The sequence below is a fragment of the Protopterus annectens genome, chromosome 5.part0, assembly GCF_019279795.1.
Source record: "Protopterus annectens isolate FY-2018-M chromosome 5.part0, PAN1.0, whole genome shotgun sequence".
NCBI lineage: Eukaryota > Metazoa > Chordata > Ceratodontiformes > Protopteridae > Protopterus > Protopterus annectens.
The window spans coordinates 1,966,093,884-1,966,111,910 of NC_056735.1; the positions used below are offsets into that span (position 1 = coordinate 1,966,093,884).

General features: G+C 41.8%; 1 protein-coding gene across 11 annotated transcripts in view; it reads right to left on the minus strand.

Moving 5' to 3' along the window:
- Positions 1-18,027, minus strand: part of LMO7 (LIM domain 7) — a 921,898-nt gene that overhangs the window by 643,323 nt on the left and 260,548 nt on the right. For all 11 annotated transcript variants that reach the window (XM_044071726.1, XM_044071729.1, XM_044071732.1 and 8 more), the window contains exon 2: positions 16,899-17,005. The gene's annotated coding sequence lies outside the window, so the exon portion shown is untranslated. The remainder of the gene's footprint in view (positions 1-16,898; positions 17,006-18,027) is intronic.

The following is an 18,027-nucleotide window of genomic DNA, read 5'->3' on the forward strand; positions in this document are numbered from 1 at the left end:
ATAAAAGCACCTTCCACATCTAAATTCTTGTCATAAATTTTAGCCTTAAAACAATGGGCATGAAATCTTCATCCAGCCGCCCTCGGGCCGAATTCTAACATGAAAGGATACAACATGCTTCACTGGGCCAATTGAGTGCAATGTTGTCACATAGGTTCATAGGTTCATTTTGCAGTTCCACATTTCACAGTTTTCTTGCATTTAAAAACACAAGCCTGTATTTTACATTTATTTATACAGTTGATAGAACTATATATTAAATTCTATTTGACTATGCTGGCAGCCTTCGCCCATATCTCCCCAATTGTCACACAGCCTATTGATTTTGTGATTCTATCAGGGTTGCTTGTTTTTGAGTTTATTCTGTACTTCTTCCTAGTGGGTACAGCTGCCTCTATTGCAGCTATTAACATGCTTGTACAAGGTTTCTGTGAACAATTCTGCATAGGCAGCAGTGTTCTAATGAATGACTAAGTTATGATGAATAAGTAAAAACATCCAAGCCTTTTCTTTCACCCCTACAGAAGTGAGATGTCTGATTTACTACAAGTTCATAGGTTCATACTAGGCTATCTGCCAAAGGGCATTTATAAGCCTAGCCCATAGTTATGTGGCTTTCACCACCCCTTTAGTTTGAATAAAAACTATGCCTATCATTTTGCTGTGCCTCTGTCAAGCAGTGACACTGAAGTAATCCCTGGGGTATATCTGCGATCTCCCATCCATTGGTCAAGATTCCTCTTGAACAAGGCCAGCGAGGTGCTCTGCCTCACATGTACCGGGATTTTGTTCCACAGCACAGGGAGTCTCTGGGTGATGAATCTGTCCCTCCAGCACGTTCTATTTATAACCGTGTCAAGGTTCAAGTCTCCCGCCCTTGTGGTTCTTTCAAGCTGCAGCAGGTGTCTGGTCAGATACATTCTGAATGGGGCATTGTACTCAATCACAGGTCTAATGAGTGATGAGTACAGGGGGACGATGACCTCCCTTGATCTAGATGTGAATCCCTTCATGATCAGGTGGGCGATATAGAAGGTTTTCCTAACTACTTTAGCAACATGAGTGTCAAACGAAAGGCTACTGTCAACCTGGGGTCCCCAGATCCCTGATGACTTTTTCTGTGCTCAGTGGATTGCCACCTATATGGTAGCTAGGGGTAACCTTGTTTTTCCCGAAGGGTATGACTATGCATTTTTTGGCGTTTAACTTCAGGCCATGGCTCTGGCACCAGTTATCCGTTTCTGTGAGGCCCTTCTGGAAGATATCTGTGTCAGATGTGTTTTCGACTATGGTGCCCAGTTTGCAGTCATCTGCAAACTTTGTCAGCCATAACCCTCCTGTGTTTGCTTGTACTTCAGAAAAGTAGATGCCGAACAAGAGTGGACCCAGGACTGAGCCCTGTGGGACACCACTTGTGACAGGCGTTGAGTCTGACATGGCTCCAGCAACTCTGACTCTGTGGGTTCTGTCACTTAGCCAGTTTGCAACCCATCTTGTGATGTATGGGTTTACATTCAAGCTGATGAGTTTTTTGATGATACCAGAGTGGGGTATTGTGTCGAAGGCCTTTGCCAGGTCGAGGTAGGCTGTATGGACTGCCTTTCCCTCATCAATGGCCTTGGTGACTGTCTCGAAAAAGTCAACCAAGTTTAAGAGGCAGGATCTGCCTTTGACAAAGCCAAACTGGGTTGGATCCAAAGTCTGCAAGTTCCCTATGTCTTTATTTATGAGTTCCATTATGATCCTCTCCATGGCTTTGCAGATAAGGCTTGTCAAGCTAATGGGGCGGTAATTTCCAGGGTCTGTGGAGGCACCGCCCTTATGAAGTGGGACCACAGTCGCCGTGCGCCACTCCTTGGGTACGTATCCTGAGGTGAGGCTAAGATTAAACCGCTGTCCTAACTGTGGGTTTAATTCCTCGTTGAGTTCGTGAAGCAAACAGCCGGGGACACCATCCGGTCCCATGGATGCTGTGTTTTTTGCCTTAGTGAGGGCAGTTCTCACCTGGGCGTTGGAGATGTTTGGGGGGCTACAATCCTCTGGAATAGATATCTCTCCTTTTGGGAGAAGTTTGCACTGAACCTGTCAGCCAGTATGTTGGCAATGTGTGTAGGTTCAGTAATTTTCACATTTTGAACTAATTCTGAGCATATCTGGGAGTTTCCTCCTAGGTTTCTAACATAGCTAAAGAAGGCCTTATGATTGTCTTTAGAGTCCTTGGCGATTTTTCTCTCAAAATTTGCCTTGGATGATTTTATGAGAGCTCTTAGTTTTTTACTTATAATGATCAAAGGTGTCTTACCTTTCAAGGATTTTGCTCTATCTTGTAGTAGCTTCCTCCTTTTGTTGTAGAGCTTGTTTATGGCTGGGGTCCACCAGACTGGACGCTTGCCTTTGGTACAGAGAGTCTTAGTTTTGTTTGGGATTGCCTGATCCATGCAGTCCTGTAGGTGCTGGTAGAAGGCATTTGTAAGTGATTCAGCGGTTTGAGTAATGTTTACCACTGGCTCAGGGGCCTTAAAGGAGACCACACTAATTTTTAGAAGTGTGAAATCGGCTTTTGAGAAGTTTTTCACTGTGGTCTTTTTTGTTTCAGGTGGGGGCGGGATGAGGACCTCCAGCGAGATTAGTTTATGATCTGATCTCACCAGTGAGGGGTATACTTCCGGTGTTGAACATTTTGATCCCATGTTCGTGATGATGAGATCAAGTGTTTTCTCCTCTTGTGAGGATGGTGACTAGTTGTTCCATGGCATTTGAGTTTATGAACTCCAGGAATCTTTGGGTTAGAGTGTTCGGGCTTGAGTAGTGTTCCCAGTCTATATTAGGGTAGTTGAAGTCACCTAGTATGATGGTATGATGGTAGTATGACGCGTTATCCTATAACAAGTGGTCAGGCCTACATAAAAATACAAAATTTAAGATTAAGTAAAACAATCAATTTTCTTTTAAGAAAACCTCTACCTGAAGACATCACGAGCTATGTGTGTATATTTATATACAGTGAAGCCCCTTTGCAGAGAAGTTTGCTAGAGAACCTGAAACTTTTTCACACTTCACATTGCTTTAATTAAGGCTTCTTTAAATCTGCATCTACCCATCCACAACCCCTTTTTCCTATTTTTGCATGTGGGGTCGAGGTGCCACTTCAACAGTGAATCATCTAGAACTAAGGTTGGCTATGCATCCTCAATGCTACAATTTGACAGCGAGTCTATTCTCTGTATGTATTCATCTATGTACACAACACTGGCCTGCCATTACTCAATACCACCACTATATGGACTTTGTCATCAAAGCTCACATTTCAGAGCAGGAACTGTTATGTACTCAAATTCAGAAAGTTGCCACAGACTTAAGATTCTGTACATCAGTAGGAAGTGGTTTTCACTTTGTCTGCACTGTAGACAGTTTATGAGGAAAGTAATGGCTAACAAATCCTGAGAAAAGTAAAGACTCTAGTTTTAAATCCTGCTCTTTCACAGCTGGAAAATATCCCATCAGCTAATTTTTGCCATTCATTTCTTGCTCATGAAAACACTAGAAAGGCTAGCTGAGAACAGTCGAGTTAAATATAGAAAGGCAGCTTCAATGAACTCTGGAACATTGGTAACGTTGTACACTGCAGTTTTATTATAGCATTGTCTTCTGGTTGCTATGCTTACATGGGTGTGCCTCAAACTCTTTCAGTATGAGCTGGTTCAAGTGTTTGAAATTTTACTGTGATTACTGCAAAAGACTGTGCCAAAGTGCCATGACTAAAGATTTTGGTATTGAAAGACGTTATCAGAAGTAAAAATAGTGTGTGACTAAGCATGATGTGTACAAGTAAATATGAAGCAACAGATGAAAGGCACGGTAGTTCATCATACTTTGACAACTGCCTTTGTGATGGATGCTGACAGCTGGATTGCCCCCACCTAGCACTACAGAAGAGAACTGATTATAGATACAGGCTCGCAGAGGCATTTCTGTGGTGGGTGGAGGAAGCCAGACATTTAGTTTGTCTGCCCAAACCTATGGGACTATCTAGAATCCTAATGCTGTTTGCATGTTTCAGCAACAGACCTTTATACCATTTCATCTGACAAATCACCACTGACAAAACTGCATCCCCACTACCACCATTTAAAACCAAGTAAAGCAATCGGATCTGGAACTTTCTCAGTGCTGTACTAAATTTCGCAAATTTACACAAGTTTTACAGAAACACAAAGCACTCTTGATTCCTGTAAACTACCCCACTTCTTTAGATTCAACACACGTACTATCAAGGAATAAGTATACAGAGTTTGGTGAGGAAATCATATATTCAGTAAAGATTTTTTTTTTGGACAGGGTTAGTAGTGCTTTAACACTCACATTTGGAAATACTTCCAAAATGTTCAGGGTACAAAACTTAAGCAAACTCTCACACCATAATGGTTTTAAATGTGTGCGTCAAAGCAGTGTAGAATTCACAACAAAGATGTACACATCACGCAAACTGTAGAGTTTACTGTTTTTTCCTTAAGCTCTGCAGAAAAGTCAGTTAATCAGACAATCTACACTGTTCTGAGTTAATTGCAAAAAGTTTGTGGTAGCACAAAGTTTAGCAATGTGAATAATAAAACATTGATATCTTTACAAATGACAGCTTACAAAATTTTAACTATCCCACGCTGCATAATGTGTACATGCAAGTGGTGAATTACAAGACATTTGTTTGGCAAGACTTTCAATCCCATAGTATAACATTGCACTTTCATATTAAGTACACACTGCACAAACCAATTCCAGCTTACGTGTGTTATTTTTACATCTAAATAGCAGCATCAAAAGCCATCAGTGATGCAGTCGGCAGCACACATGCCTCTGATGCAGAAGACTATGGGTTCTATTCCCACACCAGGTAGATGTATGCGGTTATCAGCAATCTTTGGGGTACTGCACTCCTTTGGATGAGACATTAATCCAAGGCCCCATCTGCCCAAGTTGGTGGTAGCTCATGTGGATGTAAAAGATCCAACTGCACCTATCAAAACAAGTAGGGAAAATTTTACCCAGTAGTATAAATACCACCTCTGGGCTCCGAACTTTACTAGTGGTTATAACCTGATCAGTAAAGGATAAAAAAATAAATGAAAGTCCTGTACTTTAAGGAAAGTTTTTTCCTGACATCTGAACAGTTATTTGGAAGAACTGTCCAAAATAACACTTTCTGTAAGTGCTACAAGACTGCCAGTTGTACTAACACACAAAATGTTGACTGTTGTCTAATGCAATAACCCTTGACTGACCTACTTTTGAATGCTCTCTGTGCCAGTAAGTTGCTTCATACCTCTTGACCTGCAGCCAATGAAAACAAATGAAAAAGTCTCAAAGTGGGTACACCCAAAACTTTGAGTACATAATTAGCATAATATTTGATTACCAAATGGCATACAACTCTTCCCACTTCCAGTATGACTGTGGGACACTACTCAGCATTAATAGAAAAAAGAATATATGCAGAATATTGTTTTAGAAAAGGAATGAGGTTTAAGAGAAGGAAGTTTGAATGAGATATGTAATGTTCGATTGACAATGACTGTACAGAAGATTATATGTGATGTATAAAGTTTGCAACTGAAAATATAAATATGGTTACTCTTTCTTTAAATTACTGGTGCCGTCAGTAAGTTGGTCAATTAGCTTGGTTCCCGGTGTACTAAAAGGCTTTTCAATATTGTCCACTTGTGTAAGGCGCGAGTGGATAGAGAAAAATGAGTAATTAAATCAAGCCTCAAAATGAGAACATCTGACTTGTCTGAACTGTCTATATATTCCTTATAAAACCTTTTTAAATACTACAGTTATCTACAATAGCACAGGCAGCAGCAGCAGGCAATAATAAAGGCCTCACAGTGTAAATGGAAGTATAGGAAGTTAAGCGTGAAAATGCATATGGTTTTAACTTTGGTTTATGCCAACTACAGCTCATTCATTAGTCGACACAGCAATACGCAAGTCATTACGAATGATGCAAGGCAAGTTTCTGTTTCACAGTAAACAATACTGAGGGATGTACAACAAACGAGATAATTTAAAAGGTCTGGTTGATCAATCTTAATACTAAAAACTGAGTAGCAATAAATAAGCTTAAAGAAAAGGAACAGACACTGGGCATGTAGATGTTTGAGTGCATTCACTGTTGCAGTCATCACCTGTGGGTTATCCCCGCTGTGGTAGCCCTCACTTGGCTCGAATACCAGAGTCAATGTTTTTGTGTGCCGGCTGCTGTCATCTGTAGTGACGTCAGGTCGTCAGTACTATAAAGGAAGGCAGCCAACATCATTACATCAGTTTGTCTTGCCCTAACCTGTCAGAAGCACAAGGGAAAAGACAGAAGTGGTCCTGGTGGCTAACAGCCACCTTGGGAAGCTTGTGTCCCCCTAGGGGAAGAAGTTAAATGGGGGCTGGAGGGAGGGAAACCAGGACTGTGAATACACTCGAACATCTACATTTATGGTAAGTGTACACGACTACACTATATTCTTTGTGTTTCACTGTTGCAGTCATCACCTGTGGGAGGATTCCCAAAGCAGAGGTAAAGAGTGGAAGGATAGGTAGAGTCCTGGGTATGGGTCAGGAGGCCCTGCAGAGGCAAACCCTGCCCTAGACTTAGAAAAGAGGTAGCTGGTAATGTTTTGTAAAGATATGGACAGAGGTCCAGGTGGCAGCTTTCAAGATGTCCCTGGTAGGTACTCCTCTGAGGAAGGCAGTGGAAGTGGAGGTTGCCCTAGTGGAGTGGGTACGGACAGACATAGGGATTCCCATGTAGTCTGTAGCAAAAATGGATACAGTGTGAAATGCATTTGGAAATGCTTTGGAGATGGGCTACCCTTATGACCCTGGAGCAAAGCTTATAATAAGCTGGTCAGTTTTTCTGAATGGCTTAGTATGGTCCAAATAGTATCAGAGTTGTCCACGCATGTCTAGTGAGTGTAGAATTATTTCCCCCTTGTTTTGAGGATTGGGAAAGTAGGTGGAAAGGTATATGGCCTGGTTAAGGGGCACATCAGATACCACCTTAGGCATAAAGGAGGGATTAGTCATCAGGGAGACTCTGCATGGAAAATTATGAAGGGCTCAACAGCCATGAGAACTTGAAGCTCCAAGACCCTTCTGGCTGAGGTGATAGCTAGTTGGACGGCAGTCTTCAAAGAAGAGGCATTTCAATTCTGTTGAAGCAGCAGGTTTGAAAGGAGGTAAGGTTAGTTTCTCTAACACACAATTCAGGTCCCTGGGTGGAGTAAGAGGTCTTCTGGGAAGCCTGATATTAAAGGCCCCTCTGAAGAATTGCTTAATCAAAGGATGAGAGAAGAGGGGTGGGTCTGAATCATAATGGGCAGAGATGGCTGAGGCATGGATTTTAATAGAGAAGGAGAGGCCACTATTGAGCAACTCTGCTAAGTAATCCAGGATGAGAGGGATGGAGGGTTGGGAGGTACTGCCCCCTTTTGTTTCCAGGAGCAGAATCTTTTCGATTTTCCCACGTTCTGGCCTATGTGATGGTGTCCAGGACCAGTTTGTTTAACAGGGACTTCTTGTTAGTTTTTAGAGTAGAAGCCATGCTGAAAGTTTGAGAGTCTGTAGGTCTGGGTACAGTACATTCTCCTTCTCCTGGGTCAAGAGGTCTGACCTTAGTGGAAGCTGCTTCGGGGGCTGTAAAGTCAGACTGCACAGTAAGAGGTACCAATGCGGTCTGGGCCAATCTGGAGCAATGAGGATGGCCTTTGGTCTCTCCTCTTATTTTGATCAGAACCTCTGGAATAAGGGGCAGAGGAGGGTATGTGTACACAAAGAGGAAGCTCCCAGGGGAAGGTCAAGGTATTCACCTTCCATGCTAGGAGGGGATACTCCCTGGTACAAAACTTGTGCACCTGGTGGTTGAGGTGCGAGGCAAAGAGGTCCAACCTCTGGGGTCCCCCCACTCCTGGGTGATTTGCAGAAAGATTGGTCTGTGGAGCTGCCATTCATGGGGGTCCAGTAAGTTTCTGCTTAGGTGGTCTGCCAGTGTGTTGTTGATCCCTGGTAAGCATTGGGCAATTAGGTGTAGCCCCACAGAGGGTGGCTGTATGCCAGAGACCCATGGCTAACTGCATAGGGGGTAATATTGAGTGCCTCCCCTGCTTGTTGATGTACCACATGATTGTGGTGTCTTTTTATAAGGAGGACCCCTGGTCTGAGATGGGGTTGGAAGGAGGTCAGAGCATTTTGCACTGCCACCATTTCTTTCTGGTTGATGTGCAAGTGAAGTTGCTGGGCATTCCAAATGCCTTGGGTACACCTGCCTGCTAAGTCAGCACCCCAAGATATGTCTGAGGCGTCAGTGGAAATGGACTGGCCGGAACGGCGGAGGATGAAGGGCTAGACCCCTGCTCATGTCACAGGCCTCTGCCCACCAGAGAAATTCATCCCTTATGCAAGGGATCAGAGGGACAGTGGTCTCTAGGGACACAGTGCTGACACCAAAGGTTCTTTAAGTACCACTGTAGTTTTCTCATGTGAAGCCTGGCAAGAGGGATGAGAAGGATGCAAGATGCCATGTATTCCAAGGCTTGTAGGAACTTCCTTGCAGCGAGATGATTTCTGGAAGCCAGAAGGGTGAAGTAGAGAGGCAGGACGCTCTGCTTTTCTGGGGCTAGGAAGGCCATTAGGGTTGCTGTATCTAGCACAGCTCCCAGGAAAGCAATTTTCCTGGTAGGGTTTTGCTTTGATTTTTTTCCTTGCTGGTGAACCCTAGAGAAGTTTGGAGTTTGACAAAGAGAAGGTCCTGGAGCAACTTTTCTTTGCTGTTCACCTGAATGAGGCAGTCATCCAGGTAAGGGTAAATCTGTACATTTCTCTGTCTGCAGAATGCTATAGCCCAGGCCAAGTATTCGGTGAATACTCTGGGAGCAGTAAATAAGCCAAAGGGCAGTGCAGAGAAATGAAAGTGCTGATTGCCTGCTCTGAAGCGCAGGAATTTTCTGCATGATTTCCTGATGGGGATGTGGAGGTAGGCATCCTTTAGGTCTAGTGTCACCAACCAGGCATCTTGTGCGAGTATAGGCAGGAGCTGCTGCCAGGTTAGTATTCTGAATCTGGGGACCACCAAGGAGGTGTTCAGTTTGGATAGATCCAGGATGGGGAACCAAGTTCCCTCTTTTCTGGGAATAAAGAATAGTCTGGAGTACAAACCTTTTCCTGCTTGATCCAGAGGGACAGGTTCTACTGCCCCCGGGATATTAGTGTTTTTACCTGTTTTAATGCCTCTGCCCACTGGTTTGGGGGAGGTCTGGGTACCCTCTTGGAATAGGGAGTTCACTGAAGAAGAATCTGTATCCCTCAGAAATGATTTTTAATACCCATTGGTCCTTGTTTATAGAGACCCAACTGACCTTGAAGTGGGTGAGCCCTCCTCCTAGTTTTAGATGAGGGAAAGGGGGGCAGAGGGGGGAGGGACAGTCATTGTGAGTGCTTGCCGTAGAAACATGGCTTAGAACTCCCTGCCTTAGAGGCGGAAGTGGTCCATTGTTTCTTTGCTGGCCCTGGGATAAGGGCCTGGAAGCCCTGTCCCTGCGGGGCTTACACTGGCCCTGTCTGCTGGGTGCAGGGAAGGCCCAGTGCTTAGAGAGGAAGCTCCTGCTCAATCAGGATGGTTGAACATGAAAGAAATCTTTTACTGTTTGCATAGATTTTGCTTTGTCTTCCATCTTTTTAAGCACCTCTTGTGCTTTTTCCCTCAAACAGGTGTTCCTTATCTAGGGGTGCAGCAATAAGTTTAGACTTGACATGATCAGGGAGAGGTTGTTCTTTCAGCCATGCGTGTCTTCTAATAACAGACCCACTCACTGCTGCCCTGCTAGAGGCTTCTAGGGTGTCATATCCACACTGTAATGAGTGCTTGGCCACTTGACAAGCAGAGTGTAGTAATTCTGCCAGCACTTTTGAGTTGGTACCATCAGGAGAGATTGCAATTTTCTGTTTTAATTGTTCCAAAGTGTGCTATTGATTTTTTAACATATGGCACTAACAGTTGAGAGCTCTGATGGCTAAGGATGCAGAGGTGTATACTTTCTTACCCCATCTGTCCATAGCTCTGGAGTCTTTGTCAGAAGGAAGAGGATTCTTGGCAGAACTAGTCCTAGCTCCTTTGGGTCCCTGTGTAATGACCTCAAGGTCTGCAGCAGGGTTCCTGTACAGGTATTTGTGAGAATCCAGTACTCTGTAGTACCTTGTCAGGTTTAGCTGGGGCAGGAGGTAGAGCATCAGGGGCTAATTTGGATTCATGGAAAACATCATCCACCACTTCCAGAATAGGTGGGATGGCCAGGGGTCTGTGCTGGGGCAGCTCCAGAAACTCTCTAAGTTGTTTCTTTGACTGTGGGTAGTTCTGAGATTCCCATTGAAAATGTTCCCTGAGAGAGTGAAGAATTTTCCCTGAAGGGGGAGGTCCGCTGCAAGAGAGGCAGAGGGGATGGATTCCTCTGCATCTGAATCCTCAAACAGTTAAGGGCTGTTGTTCCTCTTCAAAAGCAGAATAATCAGATTCCAAAGACTCTTGGTCTGTCAATTTCTGGAGAAGGGTGGCTTTTCCTTTTAGGAGTGGTGACCTGAGTACCTCGGATAAGGGAGATGAGATCCTCCGCTATTTTAAGCATTTAAGCTTGGGGTGGGGGAGCAGTAGCAAGATGGTGGCTAGAAGCAGATTTCCTAGGAGTGGTCTGGATTCTAGGCCTGAGAGAATCTGTTGGTCTTTGAGAAATGGTAGAAGAGAAGACGTCCGTTTTTGTTTAGAATCTGTAGTGTGAACGGCCTCCACAGAAGCCAGTGCCTGTGTCGCGGCTCTGGACTCAACCTAGACAGAGACAGCCAAAGGCTCAGAAGACAAAGTGGATTTCTGCGGCATACCAGACTCCAAAAGGGTCTCTCAGCAGAGGCCTGCATAGAAAGTGAGTCGGGCATCAAGGGCTGTGAAAGCACCACACTGAATTCCAGAGAACTGACGACTTGCTTAGCGGTACCGTCGTCGGGAAGGCTTAGCCTTGTGTGGCCTTGTCTCTAAGTTTACGTTTTTTCGGAATGTCGACAGATTGTTGGCAGATGGATGTCACATCAGAATTCAAAGATGGAATACTAAAATAAATGTCTACAAATAGAGCTCTACAGCGAATGGTTCTCACATTAAGAGGGCACAGAACCAGCAATGCAGGACGTCGTGGTTTGGGCCTAAACAAGTGATGCAGTAAGAATGAAAGTCTCAGTGTGGGATCTGCTTTCTACAGGCAAGACAATTGTTAACTTTTTCGGACATCGGTTAGAGCAAGAAAAAAGGATCCCTGGACGGGGTACTTAGCTTTAGACGTTTTCTGCTAAAATTTGACTTCTGGTAGCAACCGGAACTGCTTCTGCTACGGGCTCCACAGTAAAAAAGACTGATGTAATGACGTCGGCTGCCTTGCTTTATAGTACTGACTTGACGTCAGACTACAAAGCGACAGCAGCCGGCGCACAAAAGCATTGACTCTGGTATTCGGGTCAGCTGAGGGCCACCACAACAGGATAACCCACAGGTGATGAATGCAACAGTGAAACACAAAGATCATAGGCATACTCACTGACATCAGCTGTCATTTTATGTTCTGATGACTCTTGTTTTAATGAACTAATGAGGAATGCACAGAGAAGTCACTATTGTTCTGCGGTAAAACAAGGGTAAAAGTTCACTAATTGTCATACATTAAGAGATTTATTCAGATGAGCTCAACCGGCATGAACTTTAAACTATATCATATTTTAACACATGTAATACAAACCAAGTAACCAAAATAAGGATCAGGGATCCCTTTAAGTGTTCTTATGTTTTGAGCAAGTTAAGCCTAGCTCTCCTACATTTTAAACTTCTAGGGGCAGGCTGACCATGCTAAACGCCTCTCAACCTCTAACAAGAAATCTGGGCAAAGACACAAAAATAGGGATACTCTAAATATTGCCCTTAAAAACTTAGAAAGTTGATAGAATAGTATGTTTCTGTATTAATATGAATTTTCTGAAGGGTATGAAGACTAACTCAAATGTCTGCCATTTTCAGACTTCAGTTCTCAATGCTTTGCTTATGATTTGCCAGAAAACACAATTTTATGAGAAATATATCAAAAATAGGAGGCAAAAATCTGGACATTCTACAAAAATCTGTAAAGTTGAGAGTTATGCCAGGTTATTTCTTCTCTGCAACTAATTTTGCCCTAGACTGTATGAACCACACAAAGTGAAGTACTGAGCTTATAAAACACACCAAGAAAAAATGGGTAGAAAAACTAAGCAAAAGGAAAAAAAATGTCAAAAAAAGCCTCTCTGCCAAGGCATTTATAAGCCTACCCGTGCAATCCAATTCAATTGTGCCCCTATGTATCATGGGTGTTTATTAGATGGGGTATGTTAGAGGCAGACAGTAATGTCCAAACTATCGGAGACATGGAGGCCAGACATGGGAGGAATTGCCAATTTCCCATCTATTAGTCAAGGTTATGCCTAAACAAAGTTAGAGATGGACTCTGCTTCAAATGGATGGGGAGCCTGTTCCAAAGCATGGGGATCCTCTGAGACACATCTGTCTTGCCGACATGTCTTATATCATAAGCAAAATTTAAATCCTTAGATCTAGCGGCTCTGATGCTGTTCATATTGTAGATGTGAAAAAGGTCCATCAGAACTGGATCTGTGGAAGCTTTTATATGCCTGGCACAGATTGCCTCTCAGTAACCTGTAGGAGACAACAGTAAAGAGAAGAGGCTTTAAGATGATCTGTATAGATCCAAGTGTTTACAGCCTGGATTCTCCTGGTAAGGAACCTTTGTGGGTATTCCAGGTGTTAAATATGCCTGGTCAAGTACATGCTGAAGGGGTCAATACAGTCGGTGATGGGTCTGATAAGGGACAAAGTGGCACTATGATTTCCTTGGACCTGAATGCCATGCCCTTACAAGCTGGGTGACAGAATGATTTACTACTTTGGCTGCATGTTGGTCAAAGGCAGATTACTGTCAATATATGCTCCCAGATCCCTGACTATAGGTTCAACCCTTAGGGGTGTCTTATTGATGGAGTAATTAGGCTAGGTAGCAGTTTTTCCAAAAGCACTATAATGTATTTTTTGGCACTGAGCTTTAACCCATGACTTTGGCATCAGTCATCTGCCTGTGTTAAACCCTCTTGTGAGATATTTGTGTGTCATGGGGGATCTAATGATAGCTGCCAACTTGTGAACTTGGTCAGCCAAAGGTCCTTGGCATTAACCTTTACCTCCGAGAAGTAGATGACAAACAGTAGTGGTCCCAGCATAGAGCCTTGCTGGTGACCGGTCTCTTAGCGAAGGTGGTATCACCAAGTCTTGGCTTCCTGGGTCCTGCCCTGTTTGTGAGCCAACTGGCAATCCAGCAAGGTATGTTGGGGTTTATGCCCAGTTCAGTGAGTCTGTCTATACCAGACTGGAGTATTGCATCAAATGCTTTAGCAAATGTCCATGTAGTCAGAAGGCACCATTTTCTCCTCATCCATTCCTTTAGTGACCTTCTAAAAGGTGTTCACAAGGCTTGTTAGGCACAACCGTTTCTTGACAAAGTCAAACTGGGTTAGGTCCAGTGTCTGCAGGTTGCTTATATCTTTATCATTTCCATAATTCAGTTCCATGGCTTTGCATATTAATCTAGTCAGACTACTATGTCTGTAATTTCTGGGGTTGGTTGCTAGGGTCCACCTTTGAGAAGTAGGATAACTGTTGCAGTCCTCTACTCTCATGGAACAAAGTTTGTTTTGTGGCTATAGTTGAAGAGTGATGTACTTGATTTATTTTTTTTGGAAATGATGGAATAGAAGCACAAAAACATATATATTATATAATGTAGTCAATAATCCTACACCGTTATCACCAAATGTAGAGTTCCAGTTTCATTTAGGTCCATTTCTGCGACTGCATTTGCAGCTCCTTTGGTATCTCCCAGCAACACTACATGTTGATAGGCACGGGAATATGAAGTGGAGCCCATTACATGGAACGGTCCATATTCTGAGTCTTAAGATATGCATGTTCCTTGTTAAACACTGAAAGGGGCTTTTGCACTTTGTGTCAAGATTTTAACTAAAATCCATGATAAATACTGAGTTATAGTAATCAAAGGAATTTTTTGTGTGTAAAAAGTGACGGCTGAACCATTCTTTGAGCTTTCTAGTTTGAGTTGTTATACACTTTGCCTATTTATTCCACATTTTAGGTAGCATTCCACATTTTGGAGACAGACTGTTGAGAGCCAATTATCAGACAGATATTTAATTAATTTCCATTTATTTAATTTTCTAATCATTTAGATCCTACTCAACCTATGGCTCATGCATGAACACAGCCAATCGTTGTTAAAAGGTTGAGTAGTAGCAAAACTTTATACCTGCTGAAGTGTACAAGACATTGTATTTCACTTCTTTCATATGTGGTCAGCTGTCCTGCTAAACACAACAGCAAAAAAGTGCCCGACCCACAATTATCCATTTATTACTGCATTTGCAGCTCTTTTTACATCTTCCGGTAGCACTACATACTGATGTGAAAAAGTATCTAACATATTCATTTCTCCGAGGGTGCAGCACAGTTCTACCTTAGATGGATGCTTTTCTACTGTCAAGAAACAACTGTAAAACTGTGAGCATAGCTATGTAATGTAGTTTAATATACTTAGTGTAAGGAGGAGTTTGGTAATCACAAAAGCAAGTACTTTTAGTTATTGCTTACGTTGTTATTTTATGGTCCAGATGAAGATTTTTAGTGATAGTAAAGGCAAGAAAGCCATGTTTGTAAAGTATGATCTGCTCTGGCTACTGAAATACAGTTCTGGCTGAAGAACTAATTTCTTTACAACATTTAGGACCGGTATAACTGGACCATTATGAACATTTAATGACAGAACCACGAGATGGATTTTAGCAAATGCATTTCTTCTTTTCAAAAGCTCATTTTATATGAAACGTTAAAAAGCTCGCTGTTTAAAATGCTTCTTCCTGGCAACTAGGACATCCCTATGGCTAGAAGAATAAGATGGACAGAAACAACATACAGATTTTCTGTGTTCACTCATCCAGCACAGACATAAAATGGACAACATGTTCTTATCTAAAAATTAGAAAAAGAGGTGGAATAAGCCAAGTTCATAAACAAATTTGTGTGTTACTCAGACCCACCTCATTTGCCAAGGGCCACTACTGAAAACAGGTTGTTCAACCTCCCGTGCACAATACTCCATCCACAGGAAAGTAGTTTAACACGGTAGGCATACAATTGCAAATTTCTGCTTAGTTTGTGCATTACAGGTTCCTCCCACAGTAACATGTATAAGCTTCAAGGTATAAATGATCAGCTTTGCACTTCATTTCAACACGATGGTAAGCCACATCAGCTAATGAGCACAATCTATTATTTACTACAAAAGTCTGATAGTGTACATGTGCAAAAACACCAAAATTCCCATGTCTATGTATATGCTGTTTCTCCCACCAATAAATTAACATCCAGTACATACTCCTTTCCAGAAAGGCAGAAAATGGGTAGTCACTAAGTACAGATCTGAAGGGCATAATTAACTATATAAAAAGCTTACTGTATTACCCATTCACTCTGCTCATAGAAACAAGGTCAAACATACAAAGAATGAACATTTAAGTCCTTCTCTCACAGTGTAATGCACTTCTAAATGACTCGTAGCAAGAGGTGAAACAGTACACTTTTTATTCTTTAAAGTACAATGGCATTTCTAATGATAAATACCAATAAGGGGGAGCTCAATAAAACTTTAATTGGTACTTTTTCACAAACTCATAACACAAACTGCACAATAACAAAGAATTAAAGAAGCAGACACAAATGAAAAAACAGAAAAATACGGCAGATGTCACTGCACGAAAGTCTAATTTTTTTTTTTTATTTTAAATAAAGTCTAGGCAACTTGTAACCGAAAGACTGCAGTGAATCAAGCTGTCCAACAATGAATAAAACAATGACATAAAAATATATTTAAATAAAAACAAATCTTCATACAAGCTATTAAGCAAGCCAGTGCAAAACAAAAAGCATGCCTAATGTTCATGCTAAGGACACACAAACAGGTGACAGAGTTAATCCATAGAAGAGCAGGCACCCCTCCCCAATGGCAGCCACAGAATGTTTGTTTCGATACACATGATCGTGTAGGACACTTTCTCACACATAAGAAGCCAAAATGCAGTTTTGCTTTCTGAAACTGGATATAATATCCCACACAAATGCACTTGTTCTCTCAACAGCTTGCTAAATAGTTGTGCTAACTTCCTTTAAACCTTAACCTCCTTAGCACTCTGCTTCTGTGGTTGATTTTTGTGCAGTAAGTAGTCTTTTTAATACTGCATAGTTCATTAATCATCACTGCTCACAAGTGTCTGCTACTTGAGTTTCCATGATTTTTAAGAGAAAACAGCTACTGTTAAAAGTGTAGTGAGCAAATGAATGACTTTGCAACAATTATTTTGCATATTATAAACCGCTCCCACAATTTCCCAAAAAAATAACTTTCACTTTTGACAAAGAAATAGTCCGAGATCAAGAAATGCCAACAACATCAAAAGTCAACTACTTATACTCAACATACACGGGACCAGCATCTAAATGAAAGTTTAAAAATGTTATGGAGCAATAAGAAACATTTACACCAAGTTAGTTTCAGCATTTGTGCATGCATATATCCAAGCTTGAAACAAATCTACTAAAATCACACCACTCTACTATAAATAACAGTGTTGCATCTTTCTAGATAAATTTCGTTTCCAGGCTATACCCCCCTGCCATAACGTCTGCATAAAAAATGTCAACTTACTTGACAGTAACACGAGTAGATAAATCCTGAAGGTCTCCTGGGTGAAAAAGCTGAGCTTCTTTCAATCCAAGTCTTCCACAAGCTTTCAAGAAAACGTTAATGTTATCCTGCAAAAAAAATAAAAAAATCGGAACTAGATGTTCAGAGCTGAGAAGATGGAAGCAAAGTTTTCTTGTTCAGATTTAATCCCTAGCTCCAAAGTTCACATATGGAATTAAAAAAAAAAAGGGAACAAGTTTTCTACCAGTGAACAGGGAGGTTATATTTCATGCATGAAGGCAAGCTGCCTGTGCAGTTCTATCTATTGACAGCTTAAAGATTACCTGTTACAGTAAAAAGGCACAGCCAATGGGCAGGAACAAAATGCATATGACGCAACACTTGCTCTGTAAATATTCCGCCTTCTCCTTAGCATTGCATGACAAGCCTCACCTCTCCCATCTTTAAAAATATCTCCAGCTTGTCCCTCACCCACCCAGAAACTGTTGACAGTGGAAAAGCAAGAAACAGTCCTTTTCAGTGATTACAGTTTACGAGTCACTGCAATACAAAACACCTGGAAACTAGGTTTGATTGCTAAATATGACAATATATGTCTGAAAAAGTGGAAATGATTATCAAAGGTTTGAGTTTTGCAATACTCAGTGCAAACATGTATTTTCGTTAGAACAGAGTCAGGCCCTACACCTGCCACTGTACCAGCTGCTTTGCATTCTGCCAAAACAGAAACTGAACCAGTGGCAGTACATGAGAGATTTAAACCCAGAAAACCTCATCACTATCAAAGCGAAAAAGCAAATACAGCTGACTTGATTGCATGTTTTTTTCTTTCAAAGACAAAATGAATGGAATCAGTTTATATGCCATAATTTATTTAAATTAGTATCTTGTGAGATGTGTATATATGGCAATAATTTACGAACTGGGGCAAGTGTAATGATTCAGCTACAACCTCTGCACTTTTTTTCTTTTTTTGGTTTGCTAGCATACAGTATGGCAGCTATTCTGATACAGAACTGTGCCAACTTAGCTTATATACATTTACAAGTAAACATCCTTTAGTGGCCAAAAATGAACTTCACTCTGGCAAAGAAAATGAATACACCTAAATAATAATAATAATAATAAA